This window comes from Zootoca vivipara, chromosome 14, assembly GCF_965207765.1.
Source record: "Zootoca vivipara chromosome 14, rZooViv2.hap1.1, whole genome shotgun sequence".
Classification (NCBI taxonomy): Eukaryota; Metazoa; Chordata; class Lepidosauria; order Squamata; family Lacertidae; genus Zootoca; species Zootoca vivipara.
Window position 1 is genome coordinate 18850483 of NC_142597.1, and position 13517 is coordinate 18863999.

General features: G+C 47.3%; 1 pseudogene; it reads right to left on the reverse strand.

Annotated features, from left to right (window-relative positions):
• The window catches only part of LOC118097199 (NXPE family member 1-like), a 46358-nt pseudogene that overhangs the window by 32108 nt on the left and 733 nt on the right, over positions 1 to 13517 (reverse strand).

Genomic DNA, 13517 nt, shown 5'->3' on the forward strand with positions numbered 1-13517 from the left:
GTTAGATGGAGAACATCAGTGCCTGCTGCTTTTACACAGGTATGAGCTGGAGGGTGGGGCAGTGGCCACAAACACACCCTTTAAAGGCACCTCCCACTTTGGGCAACTACAAAAGAGCTTACCTGTCCAGGAAGTATTTGATGGGACTTAATTCTAAGTACACTTGCAGCGCGACCTCAGAAGTAAGTCCCACTATGTTTAGGACAAAATAAAAAAATTCCTTCAGTAGCACCTTAAAGACCAACTAAGTTTTTATTTTGGTATGAGCTTTCGTGTGCATGCACACTTCTTCAGATACCTTCAGATATGTTTAGGACGTTGAAGATTGCAGCTTCAGGGTTACACTGACAGATTCCTAGTCTTCTTTACTCCTCGAACTCAGCTACATTAGTCAAAAAACAGTGTTTGGAATATGTTATAAACATGCAGCACCAGATAGCACAGCAAAAAAAAAAGTATGCAATTTTACATCTTTTGTTATTTCTGACTTTTTTATAGTGCCCCCCCCCCCCCCGTGTATAGATCCACCCTTAGTCCTTATAGTCATGATGAGCCTATTTGCGACCAGGAATTATTTTCTGCATTGAAATTTATATTGTATGTCGATAAGGTTTGGGTTTTTTTTTAATGCAAAGGATTGTAGCCAATGCTGCTCCTACTCAGAGTAGATCTCCCCCCATTTGTGTATCCAGCCATATGGGTGGGGTATAAATAATAAAGTTGTTGTTGTGTTCTCTGGAACAGGAACTGTGGGCATCATCCAACACAATATGGGCATCTTTTCAAGATCCACAATGGATGCACACGAGAACAGGATGACAGCACCTTCTGTGCCCATTGCATTGCTTCCAAAAGGTGGTTAGCGGAGCTGACTGTGCACCTGGACTCATATCTCCACTCTCACACTGGTACAACCAACCAGTCACACATAAGTTCCTTTTTTTTATGGCAGAAGTTAGATAAGGGCCATGGGCATTTGCAATCCTGCTGTCAGGTTGCAGAGGAACCAACCGCTACACCAGGTTGCCAGGAATGGATATGACAAGGAAAAGTCCTTACCATCTGCTTTTTATTCAATATTTACAGAGAGAGGTTGGGGAATGCAGCCTCTTGGAATAATGACATTGTCCCAAGTAAATCTCCACCTCCCTTTTCTCCCACTTCCTTGTTCATCAACAGCACCACCCCCTCTATGGTTGCCACTTAGGGCCATCTGTCTTTGAGCTATTTGCTCTCCTACTTTTAAGGCGCGCCAGGTTCTGGGAGATAGTTGGTCTGGAATGGTTTCTAGTGATAACATGTCAGCCAGCTGCTCCGGCTCTGCCTCCTCCTCCTCGCCCATTATTTCCCAACTTTCCCCCTCACCTTCCTCTGAGCTGTGACCTTCCACAAACCCCTGTTGTAAGTAGGAACTGTCTACTTCTTCTCTGGAGGGGTCAGGCTGGAGAGGCGGTCTCCTCCATTCCTTCTATGCCCAGTCCCTGACACCTGCATGGTGCTGGTTGACCAAGAGGAACTAAGACCTGCAACTGAAGAGGCTGGCAATCTGAAAGGGCCTCACACTGTACTCTGGACTGGGGTGGTGAGGAGTCAGTCACAGATTTTCTAGGGGGAGCGCATTCCAGAGCCAAGGTGGCCCCATGTGAAAGGCCTGTCCATACTTACCATACCACCAAGTGTCTAGTTCTCAGCAGTGAGTGTGTGTGAGCACAACAAATAAATAACCCAAATTTCCACTGGGATGAAAAAGACTGCTTCATCTGAATTGGATGAGGAGCACCCTGTGCTATTTGAACATGATAGCCATGTTCAAATGTATAAAAGGATGTCATATAGAGGAGGGAGAAAGGTTGTTTTCTGCTGCTCCAGAGAAGCGGACACAGAGCAATGGATTCAAACTACAAGAAAGAAGATTCCACATAAACATTAGGAAGAACTTCCTGACAGTAAGAGCTGTTCGACAGTGGAATTTGCTGCCAAGAAGTGTGGTGGAGTCTCCTTCTTTGGAGGCCTTTAAGCAGAGGCTTGACAGACATATGCCAAGAATGCTTTGCTGGTGTTTGTTGCTTGGCAGGGGGTTGGACTGGATGGCCCTTGTGGTCTCTTCTAACTCTATTGATCTATGATTCTATCTCTTATGCTCTGGATTTTTTGAAGTCTGGGGAATTTGCCAACTGTCCTGCTGTACAAATATCTCCAGAAGTCACAGCAACCTGTTTCCAGTTTCCAGACAGATAAGATAGCAAGGACTGGTTGCACCTCCTGCAAATATTCAAGAAATAAATTTGGTTAATTAATAGCTTGGCAGCCGGCCTGCAACAGCGAGGTGTGGCTCCATAATTAGACTTGCAACATCTCCTCAGTTCTTCTTTGTTCAGTTTGTACTTCACAGGGTGGGGATTTGAGGGCCAGTTTCCTGTCAGGACACGATGGCTCCTGAATTTTAGTCATCTAGGTCAGCATGGAACAGGACAAGGTGTGCATTTTTACGGGGAGCCAATGCATGTCGAGTAAGGGTCTTCAAGTGAAGCATGAGCAAAGGCTTCTGTTGATGCCGTTTCTTTGTAGATATTTGTAGAAGGCGAGGGAAAGAACCATTTGAGTCTATTCATAGGCTGGATCTACATTGATCTGGAAAACGCTATTAAAAAATAGCTCCCCATGCAATTTCTCATTGGCGACAGATTGCTGCTCTACAGAGTCCTCTGGTGTCACATTTTTATAAAACATTTTTAACGTTATAACTCTCCAGTGTAGATAACTCCATAAACACACATGAGACCTTAAGATGAAGAATGCCAAGGACAGACAGGAGTGGACTTAGGAGGAAGGAGGAGGGGGCAGAGATTTGTGGGGTTCTGTGCCACCCATGAGGCAGAAGGAAGGGGCTGGGCAGTCAGAGAAGGAGAATAGGAGGCGGGGAATCCTCATCCCAGCACCCAAGGAGGATTCTCAGCCACAGCTGGGATGAGTGGCCTGCAGTGGTCATGAGCAAACCAGGGCAAGGCTTTTTCATGTTGTCACTTCCATTTCCTTGCACCTTTGGTACTTAGCAAGGGCCACCCAAAAAGGCATTGAGGGCCACATGCAGGCTGCAGGCTGTGTGTTGGGCCACCCTGGGCTAAATCTTTAGAAAGAGATTTCTGTGAAATCTTGGCTTGGTCAATGCTGTCAGATAATGCAGCTACCAGGAGCGAGCCAGCAGTAAATCACACTGTGCAAGTTGGCGTCCACTCTTTATTAGCAAAAGTGTGTTCTGCACAGGAGTGCCAGGCCTAATGAGCACAGAAATTCATCTCCAGTAGGTCTTGCCCCCTTGAAACAGTTGCTGAGACTGAAGGTCCCTGCCTCCCCATAGCTATCTAAGTCCCCTCCTCTCCAGGGTCTTTGCCAATCAGAGACTGAGCCTGTGTGTCACCAATCTCTCCTTCGCCCTTTTTATGCCTCTTCTGGTTCTGGGAGCAATCAGGGATGGGAGGTTGTTGCAGCAGGAGGGGGAGACACTTGTGACTCTTCACCAGATGACTTATCTCTGCCTCTTGGCTTCTCTCCTCTTCTGCTTCAGCTTCAGCTTCTGCCTCCGATTCTGTACTTCTCTCTGCAACAGACTCTCCCAGCTCACTAAGCCCTGTTACCTCCTCAGCTCCTGACACCTTCTCTTCCTAGTCTTCTCCCTCCCCTCCTATGACCAGTCATTGTTACCCCCCTCACTCCCCGTGCTCTAAACCTTCTTCCATTGGTAGTTCCTCAGCTGATTTCTCCCACCATTCATCTGAGTCCAACCAGTCCATGACAGCAGGTAAGACCGGTGAGCTATTGATCAGCCCCCAAATAACAGCAAATTCTCACATCCACTTCTTGTGAACTGCATCAGTGGGCTATTTAACTGGTAGTGTGCATAATAATGGCATCAGGGTCTCACTAAGGACTAATGTGATGTCATTGTTAGAATATCAGACTAAGATGCTGAAGGCCCACGTTCAAATCCTCACTCATCTATGGAGATCCCTGTGTGATCTTAGGTGACCAGTATCTCTCAGCCTCACCTACCTCACATCCTTATTGTTAGGATAAAGGGGTGGGGAAACTTTGAACTCCTTGGAAGAAAGGTGGTATATTACTATAATAATAAACGGTCATGCTGATAAAGACTGAGTGGGCAATGCAAGTACCAGTTTAAGTGCCTAATTTCCTTCCTGTCTCCGTAGTGGGCATCTTTCACCATGCAGATTACCAGATTACTCTTCCCCCAAAACACACCCCAAAATGTTATCTTCCAAAGTAAAACTTTCATCAATGATGTATCTGAAGACTCGTTTAGGAGTGAACACCTCCCCTCTCCATTTATCTCGCTCTGTCTGCCTCTGAGCTATTTTTAATTAAAATAATTTATTCTTACATTTTTAATTGATTCCACTTCTTTCTTGCAGACTTCCCATTGGGCTGGACTTCTCCATTTACAGGGGAGGCGCATACACACACACACAAACACACACAAACACACACACACACAATCACACAATCACACAATTCATGCGGTGCCACGGCAGCCCCTTGATACTACGCAAAATTTATCCATGATTTGCTAAAATGTCAAACCTTTTAGGCTAAAGAGATGAGAAGGGAAACGGAAGGTGGTGGTAGGGTGGGGAGACAAAATAAATAATTATGCAGCAAATTGAGCAAAACAACAAAACAAAAAAAACACCCTGCAAACAAACCCGGCGCTTATTAAAACATCAAGAGCAGTGCTTGTTTCTTCTGGCTTCAGTTCTCCTGAGCACAAAAGACGGCTTCTAAATATAGGCGTTGAAGAGATGATTAGGTCATAGGCTGCTAGAGAAGACATTTTAATGCAATTACAAACCAAACCATGCATTGTCACAGGGAAAGAGAAGGGAAAACATGACAGCAGAGAGCCCGGGTGCCCATTTCTCAGCGCTATAAAAAGTCTGCCTTCCATAGCTGAGTCACCGTTGGTAATATTTTCTTCTTCTGAGCTCTTGGAGTTGGGCAAGGAGCAGGGATAAAGTTTTGGAATGTGGGCCGGCTGGCCTTGGCTGTCAAAGTGATCCTGAGTCACAGTTTACAAAGGTCCTCCATGTATTTGCAAGCTTAGGTCTGTAAGCTACAAATGACCTTATTGTTGTCACCCCCCACACTTTTCATGATATATTCTCCAGTATTTCACAGGCAACTCCCATCATCCCTGACCACAGGCTGGCAGCGCTGGTTTGCATGTGTAATCCAATTGTAGTATAGAGGGCATCAGCTCAGTAGAATCTCAGCAGGTCCTCTCCTGCTACATAGTCTTGGTCAGAGCCTTCACCCATCTAGCTCAATATTGCCTGCACTGACTGGCAGTCCTAAATACAGTTACTTGAGAGTAAGCCCCACTGAACTCAATGGGGCTCCTTTCTAAGTATGTGTGCTTGGTTTCAAATTGCTGATAGATTAGAGCAGGCATCTCCAACCTTCGGCCCTCCAGATGTTTTGGACTACAATTCCCATCATCCCTGACCACTGGTCCTGTTAGCTAGGGATCGTGGGAGTTGTAGGCCAAAACATCTGGAGGGCCGCAGGTTGGGGGTGCCTGGATTAGGGGGCACGACACCAGGGCCTGCCCGCCCATGAGGAGGACCAGAGCAGCTGCCTCAGGTGGCAGAATCCAATGGGGTGGTGCCCCCACAGGCAACTTGCCCACCACTACCACTGGAGTAATGCAGTGGAGGCTTCTGGCAAGATCGCATGAGATCTTGCAGAACTCTCGCAAGAGCTCGCTGTACTCCCAGCAAGGGCATCCCTGGTTTGGTGGGTGGGGTGCTCAAGGCAGCACCTTCCCATTTAGCATCAGGTGGCAAAATGAGACAGGCAGCTCCTGCAGGTGAGACTATCCCACCTCTAGGAGACAGAATTACATTCTTGCTATCCTAAAAAGGCAGAGATTCAGCCAGAGGAAGAGTCATCAGGTATTAATGCCTTTGTACGTTATAGGTTTGGAGGCTGTTATCCAGAGTTAACTCCCAGTCTATGTGAAAGAGGGATTTACGAAAGATCTACATTGGCTCCCAGTAAGTTTCCGAGCACAATTCAAAGTGTTGGTGCTGACCTTTAAAGCCCTAAACAGCCTCGGTCCAGTATACCTGAAGGAGCGTCTCCACCCCCATCGTTCAGCCAGGACACTGAGGTTCAGTGCCGAAGGCCTTCTGGCGGTTCCCTCGTTGCGAGAAGCCAAGTTGCAGGGAACCAGGCAGAGGGTCTTCTTGGTAGTGGCGCCCGCCCTGTGGAACGCCCTCCCATCAGATGTCAAAAAGAAAAATAGCTACCAGATTTTTAGAAGACATCTGAAGGCAGTCGTGTTTAGGGAGGCTATTCATCTTTAATCGATTATTTTATTTTTCTGTTGTAAGCTGCCCAGAGTAGCTGGGGAAACCCAGCCAGATGGGCGGGGTATAAATAATAAATTATTATTTCAAGGAGTCTAATTGCACCCAGTAGAGGAGGGGTGGGGAACCTCAGGTCTTGGGGGCCAAATATAACCTTCCACACTTCTGTATCTGGCCCCAGACCCAGGGTCTGGCATATCGGGCGCCCGGGCGCCGTGGTGCGAAGATCACTCCGGCGCGCCCCCCCCCCGTTTCCCACCGCGGCTGTCTAGCACAACCGTGCGATGCTCCCCTGGCAGCCCGGCGCCCTGCACCACCCAACCTTGCCTTAGAGCCGGTCCTGCCCAGACCACACCCCTTGCTGGACTTTCTTCATTCTTTCCTTGATGTCTTCTCCTGGCTGGGATGTGTCCTCGAATTCTGATAATGGTTCTTGCTTGCCTGGATGAAGGGCAGTGTTTGTGTGCAGAAACCCCAGCCTACTGTAGAAAACGGAAAATGACATTTGCTGCCATGCCTCTGGCATCAATACATGGCCCTCAGAAGACTGCCTGGAGGGAAACGTGGCCCTTGGGATGACTACAGAGATTCTAGACATCTGTTTGGCTTATTGCAAGTGGTGTGGGGTTCTCTTCCCCCTGAGAGTGTTTTGCACAGCCTGGGGGTTGATGTGAGCATTGGAGGCTGTGGGGGTCAAGTGCCTGCCCTCCCAGCAGAGAAGGCTGAGCTCCAGTAGGCACAAGCGGAGGGCCATCCTTTTCCCCAACACTGTCTGGCCTGTTGGAAGATCGATGTGGAAGTGTTTGCATTCAGGCTGGCTTCCTCTGGAAATCACTGACTGTGTGAAACTAACATACAATCAAACAAAAACCACTTTTGTACGTTCACATTGTACATATACGCAAACAAAGGTTAAATGCACCAGTGAGTTAACTTTCAGCAGGGACTTAGCTATGGGGTTTCCATTACTGCTAATGTAGCACGACACCAGGGCCTGCCCGCCCATGAGGAGGACCAGAGCAGCTGCCTCAGGTGGCAGAATCCAATGGGGTGGTGCCCCCACAGGCAACTTGCCCACCACTACCACTGGAGTAATGCAGTGGAGGCTTCTGGCAAGATCGCATGAGATCTTGCAGAACTCTCGCAAGAGCTCGCTGTACTCCCAGCAAGGGCATCCCTGGTTTGGTGGGTGGGGTGCTCAAGGCAGCACCTTCCCATTTAGCATCAGGTGGCAAAATGAGACAGGCAGCTCCTGCAGGTGAGACTATCCCACCTCTAGGAGACAGAATTACATTCTTGCTATCCTAAAAAGGCAGAGATTCAGCCAGAGGAAGAGTCATCAGGTATTAATGCCTTTGTACGTTATAGGTTTGGAGGCTGTTATCCAGAGTTAACTCCCAGTCTATTGGAGGCTGTGGGGGTCAAGTGCCTGCCCTCCCAGCAGAGAAGGCTGAGCTCCAGTAGGCACAAGCGGAGGGCCATCCTTTTCCCCAACACTGTCTGGCCTGTTGGAAGATCGATGTGGAAGTGTTTGCATTCAGGCTGGCTTCCTCTGGAAATCACTGACTGTGTGAAACTAACATACAATCAAACAAAAACCACTTTTGTACGTTCACATTGTACATATACGCAAACAAAGGTTAAATGCACCAGTGAGTTAACTTTCAGCAGGGACTTAGCTATGGGGTTTCCATTACTGCTAATGGGACTCATGCAGCTTAATTTTATGCGTGCAGCAGTAAAAATGGCCCCCTTAGCTACAAAATTTCAGCTCTGAGTTCCAGCCTTTTGAAAGTTAGTAGGTAAGCAAAACTCCTCACTGTCATGCTATTTGCCTTGTGCTTGGGCTGTAGTCCTCTTCATCAGGCCCTCTTTTCAACATTTAATAAATGGGGAGGGGCTTCTCCCATGCATGCTTACTTGCAAGTAATTCCCATTGAGTTCAACAGTGTGTTTAGTAGGCTAAAGGCTGGCTGTTTCCTGTTTCGCCTACCACTTCCAAACCTGTCCCAGCCATTGGGTAAGATGCAGTGACATCGCAGAATGCTCACTAACGTTCTAATGTTAAGGAGAAAGATGTGATTCAAGGGAGGGGAGCAAGAAGTGAGGGGAGGGTGCGTCACCCATGGCAGCTGCTCATAAAACCCAAATGTGCCCATGGGTCTCAAAAGTTGGGAATTAGCAAGCTTCACCATGTCTCTGCTCACCCCTAACTCCATGTCATTTATGAGCAACTTTACAAGTAGTGGTTACAGGTAGGTAGCCGTGTTGGTCTGGATCGAAGTAAAATAAAAAAATTCCTTCAGTAGCACCTTAAGAAGTGTGCATGCACACGAAAGCTCATACCAAAATAAAAACTTAGTTGGTCTTTAAGGTGGTTGGTCTTTTACAAGTAAGGTGGTTGGTCTTTTACCAAAATAAAAACTTAGTTGGTCTTTTACAAGTAGTGGTCAGCCAAGTACTGATCCTTGGGGAACCTCACTTCTTGCAGCTCTCCATCTGAAGAACTGTCAGTTGCTTTCTGATTTGTTCTTTTCTTCTTCTTCTTCTTCTTCTTCTTCTTCTTCTTCTTCTTCTTCTTCTTCTTCTTCTTCTTCTTCTTCTGTTACTGAACCATAAGAGGACTTCTTCTAGTCCTTAAAAAATAAAATAAAAATCACCTCTGATGACGTTGGCACTTACACTTACAAAAAATGTTCTCATCAGGGGTTTTTTCCAGCAAGAACTCACCAGAACTCAGTTCCAGCACCTCTCAGGTGGGCACCATTGCCATGATTAGAGAACAAGGGAGGTGTTCATGGTGAATTCCAGCATCTCTTTTGCTAGAAAAATAGCACCGGTTCTCAGAGCTTAAAACCCAGGGAAGAATATACGTCAAAACCTCAGGTACCCAGATCCAATAAGGTTCACCAATATTTTGAATTTAGCCCCGGCCACAACACAGGTGCACATATGTTCTGTGTGGCTAGCGCCTGTCTCAATTCCTTATCCGCAGAATGTGCAGCTCAGCATTTCGATATGGATCTACGTAATAACCCCTGTGCCTCCACCTTTCATGGATATCAGGCCGTCCATGCGAAATGAGTGCCAACCTCATCTGTCCCCAGCATACATTAAACCCCATTATAATCCCCATTATAATTATAAACACACTTTCCCTCTGCAGATTACATTCACCCCGGTGACGAGCCTCAGGGCATCTCCATTCTTAAATGTGTTTCTTATTTTCCTATCTTAACTGGCTGTAATATCAGTTCACATCCTATTTGTACCATGCAAGGAGCGGGGGTGGGGTGGGGTGGAGTGGAAGTGAGCGATTTCTTATGAAGAGAGAGGTCTCTTACTCTAAGCATGCTCTCTGCACACTTCAAAGAGTAGACCCAAGGCAGGGTGCCCATCCCTTCTCTCCCCACTTTGATTCATCTGTACATATAAGGAAACTTGTGGGATTTGTTTGTTTGGTTGAATGAATGATGCAATTATTAGCAAAATGTAAACTCAGGGGGCATAAGCCATGAGTGCAAGTCATAGGTGCTGAAAATAACCAGCCACCAGGTATACTCTAGAAGGGGATTCCAAGCTGGAATGCAATTCAGCCTGAAGTTGGGGAACACCCCAGCCTGAAGCCCTGGAGAGGTGCTGCCAGCCAGTGTAGGGAGTACTGAGCTAAATGGACCAATGGTCTGACTTTCTGTATTCCCAATCTGCTCATCACAGCCTCCATCACAGCCTTTCTCTATTCTGAGGAGCAGATTTGTTCACCAACCAGACACTGTTTTCCCCTTTCTCTCCCCCCCCCGCCCCCCCATTTCATTGTAATCTTGCAATTTCCCATCCTTGTCCTCTCTATAAAGGCCAGCAGTAAATTTTTGCTCTCAGACTTTCATGGTCATTCTGTGACACCAGAAAATGCCCTGCCAACCCTATATAAGTCCTGCTTGTTTGTTGAGCTGGGACTTTAGAAATAAATAATAAAACCTTATCACAACAGGGTTTTGTGTGTGTATGTACAAGCAGCTCCAATTCCCGTCTTACCAGAGCTTCCTCGAGCCAACCATGAGGGCCTTTCTCCATCCTGCCTCTTACCAGGATTGGTCATAGGAACAAAGGTAAAGGTAAAGGGACCCCTGACCATTAGGTCCAGTCGTGACCGACTCTGGGGTTGTGGTGCTCATCTCGCATTATTGACTGAGGGAGCAGTGTACAGCTTCCAGGTCATGTGGCCAGCATGACTAAGCCGCTTCTGGCGAACCAGAGCAGCGCAGGGAAATGCCGTTTACCTTCCCGCTTGGAGAGGTACCTATTTATCTACTTGCACTTTGATGTGCTTTCAAACTGCAAGGTTGGCAGGAGCTGGGACCGAGCAACGGGAGCTCACCCCATCACGGGGATTCGAACCGCCGACCTTCTGATCGGCAAGCCCTAGGCTCTGTGGTTTAACCCACAGTCCCACCTGCATCCCTTAAATCACAGAGCTTTTAAACAGAAACACTTTAAGCGGAGCTTAAAACAGAAACACTTCAAGGCCCTGAGCCTGATATTCCATGAGCCAAAGAGAGTCAAGGAAGCTTCCTTAAATCAAACCAGATGGTTGGTGCATCTAGTTCAGCATTGTCTACACTGACTTGCAGCACCTCTGCAGGGTTTCAGGCAGATCTCACCCCAGCCCTTCCTGAAGATGCTATCTGGGCCTGAACCTGGAACCTTCCTCTTGCATAACAGGTGCTCTGCCTCTGAACTATGCCCTCCTTTTGAGCTCCTCAGGGCAAGACTTCAGGGCAGAAGGCCTCAGCCCCACTCAGCAGGAGGGGCAAGAGCTGTGTTAGAAACTGTGATGTGGCAGCTAGGAGCTAAATGGTACCTTAGACCTAGGTTTATGGGCGCAGCAACAGAATGTCTAGGCCAGGAATCCCCAAACTGCGGCCCTCCAGATGTTTTGGCCTACAACTCCCATGATCCCTAGCTAACAGGACCAGTGTTCAGGGATGATGGGAATTGTAGTCCAAAACATCTGGAGGGCCGAAGTTTGGGGATGCCTGGACTAGGCACACCTTTTTTTAATAACAAGAATACAAGTCCTCCCCCTGCCCACCCCCGTAATATTCTTAAGAGGGTCTCTTCTCCAGTCTTCAGAGAGTAGCTGGAAGTGGGGAGGCAGAAAAAGGTCTTCCTTTCCTTCCACTCTGCAGTTTTAATCTGAAATCTTAGGGTGCAGTACTGCGCCCAGAGCTCAGAAACTGCTTGCGTTAATGAAATTCCCTGTAGCAAAATGCACCTAGAGCAATCAGCGTTTCGAACACTGGAGTAGGGATGAATTGCCACATTCTGAAGTAAGTGACCTAATATATAATATCATCTACAGGGCAGGGGCATAAAACAAACGTTCATACTTGGCCTACGTAGATAGCTCAGTTGGTTAGAGCTTGGTGTTGATAGTGCCAAGGTTGCAGGTGTGATCCCCATAAGGAACAGCTCCATAATCCTGCCTTGTCTGGGGGGCGGGTTGGGCGGGTTGGGCCAGATGATTCTCAGGGCCTCTTCCAACTCTACAGTTCTACGATTCTATTACATTAAAACACAGACTGTAGTCTATATGCAAACAAGCATGATTACCTTTGTTTGTCAGCACGAGGCACTTGAATACTCCTGTCTAAACTTACCTAACTTTGCTCATTGTCCATTTTTACAGCAAAAAGGACATGGGGCTGTGTGATGATTCTGGACTGCCCCCCCCCCACAATAACCCCAAGTTCCTCCCTGTTCCCATCTTTATAAAGACATAAGAAGAGCTTCTGGATCAGGCCAATGGACCATCTAGTCCAGCATCCTGTTCTCACACCCAGATGCAAGGGGATAAGTGGCAAGCAGGTTCTGAGCGCAAGAGCACTCTTCCCACCAATTCCTACTCAGAAGCATTCCTGCGTCTGGCAGTGGGGGCAGGGCCCAGCCTCCATCAGTAGCTTTATCCCCCATGAATTTGTCCAACCCTCTCTCAAAGCCATCCAAGTTGGTGACCATTGCTGCTTCCACTGGGAGTGAGTTCTTTCGTTCAGCTACAGGCTGTGTGAAGAAGTACTTTTTTAAAAAACAAAAACAAATCTGTCCTAAATTAAAAAAAACAAATCTGTCCTGAAGCTGAGCGGGCTTTTTACCTGGAGTTTGTAGCTGGAGTCGCGCAGCTTTGGAGGCACGGGGGGGGGCAGCGATACCCCGCTACGTAATGACTGTCATATTAGCATGCGCTCTATGTGGGGCTACCTTTGAAGGTGACCCAGAAACTACAACTAATCCAGACAGCTAGACTGGTGGCAGCTTGACTGGTGACTGGGAGCGGCTGCCGAGACCATATAACACCTGTCTTGAAAGACCTACATTGGCTCCCAGTACGTTTCCGAGCACAATTCAAAGTGTTGGTGCTGACCTTTAAAGCCCTAAGTGGCCTCGGTCCAGTATACCTGAAGGAGCATCTCCACTCCCATTATTCTGCCCGGACATTGAGGTCCAGCGCCGAGGGCCTCAGGGAATGAGGCAGAGGGCTTTCTCGGTAGTGGGCGGAGTATAAATAAATTATTATTATTATTATTATTATTATTATTATTATTATTATTATTATTATTATTATCATTATTATTATTATTAAAAAGTCAGGTGTCAGGGCTGGCCCAGTTCCAAGCTTCCTATCAGTATGCCCACACTGACACCCCTCTCCACCTTCCCTCTGTCTAACCAATTGATTAACTGGAGCTTAAGATGTAGAGGATTAACTCCGCAATTTCCCCATTTTGGCAAAATCGCTCCTACAACAGCCAAGAGAAAGAAGCAAACTGGAGGAGCAGCTTTCTTGGAAGGAACTTGAAAATTGTTCTTTTTCCATTTCTTGCTTGCTCAGTCTGTGATGGGGACTAAGCCATTGGCCCTCCCTTCTCAATTGCATTTTTAAATTTAGCAATTTTCAGACTTCTGAGAAGTGGGGGACATCAGTGGCACTGTAAATTGAAAGCAGAGGTTCCCCTGCACTCTTTACTCCTGCTTTTACAGTGTGTGGGAGTCAGGAGGAGCAGGACCCAGAGGGACTCAACCTGCTGCTTCTCTGTATGAGTCTGTGGCCAGAGTCTGCTTCCCCATGGCCAG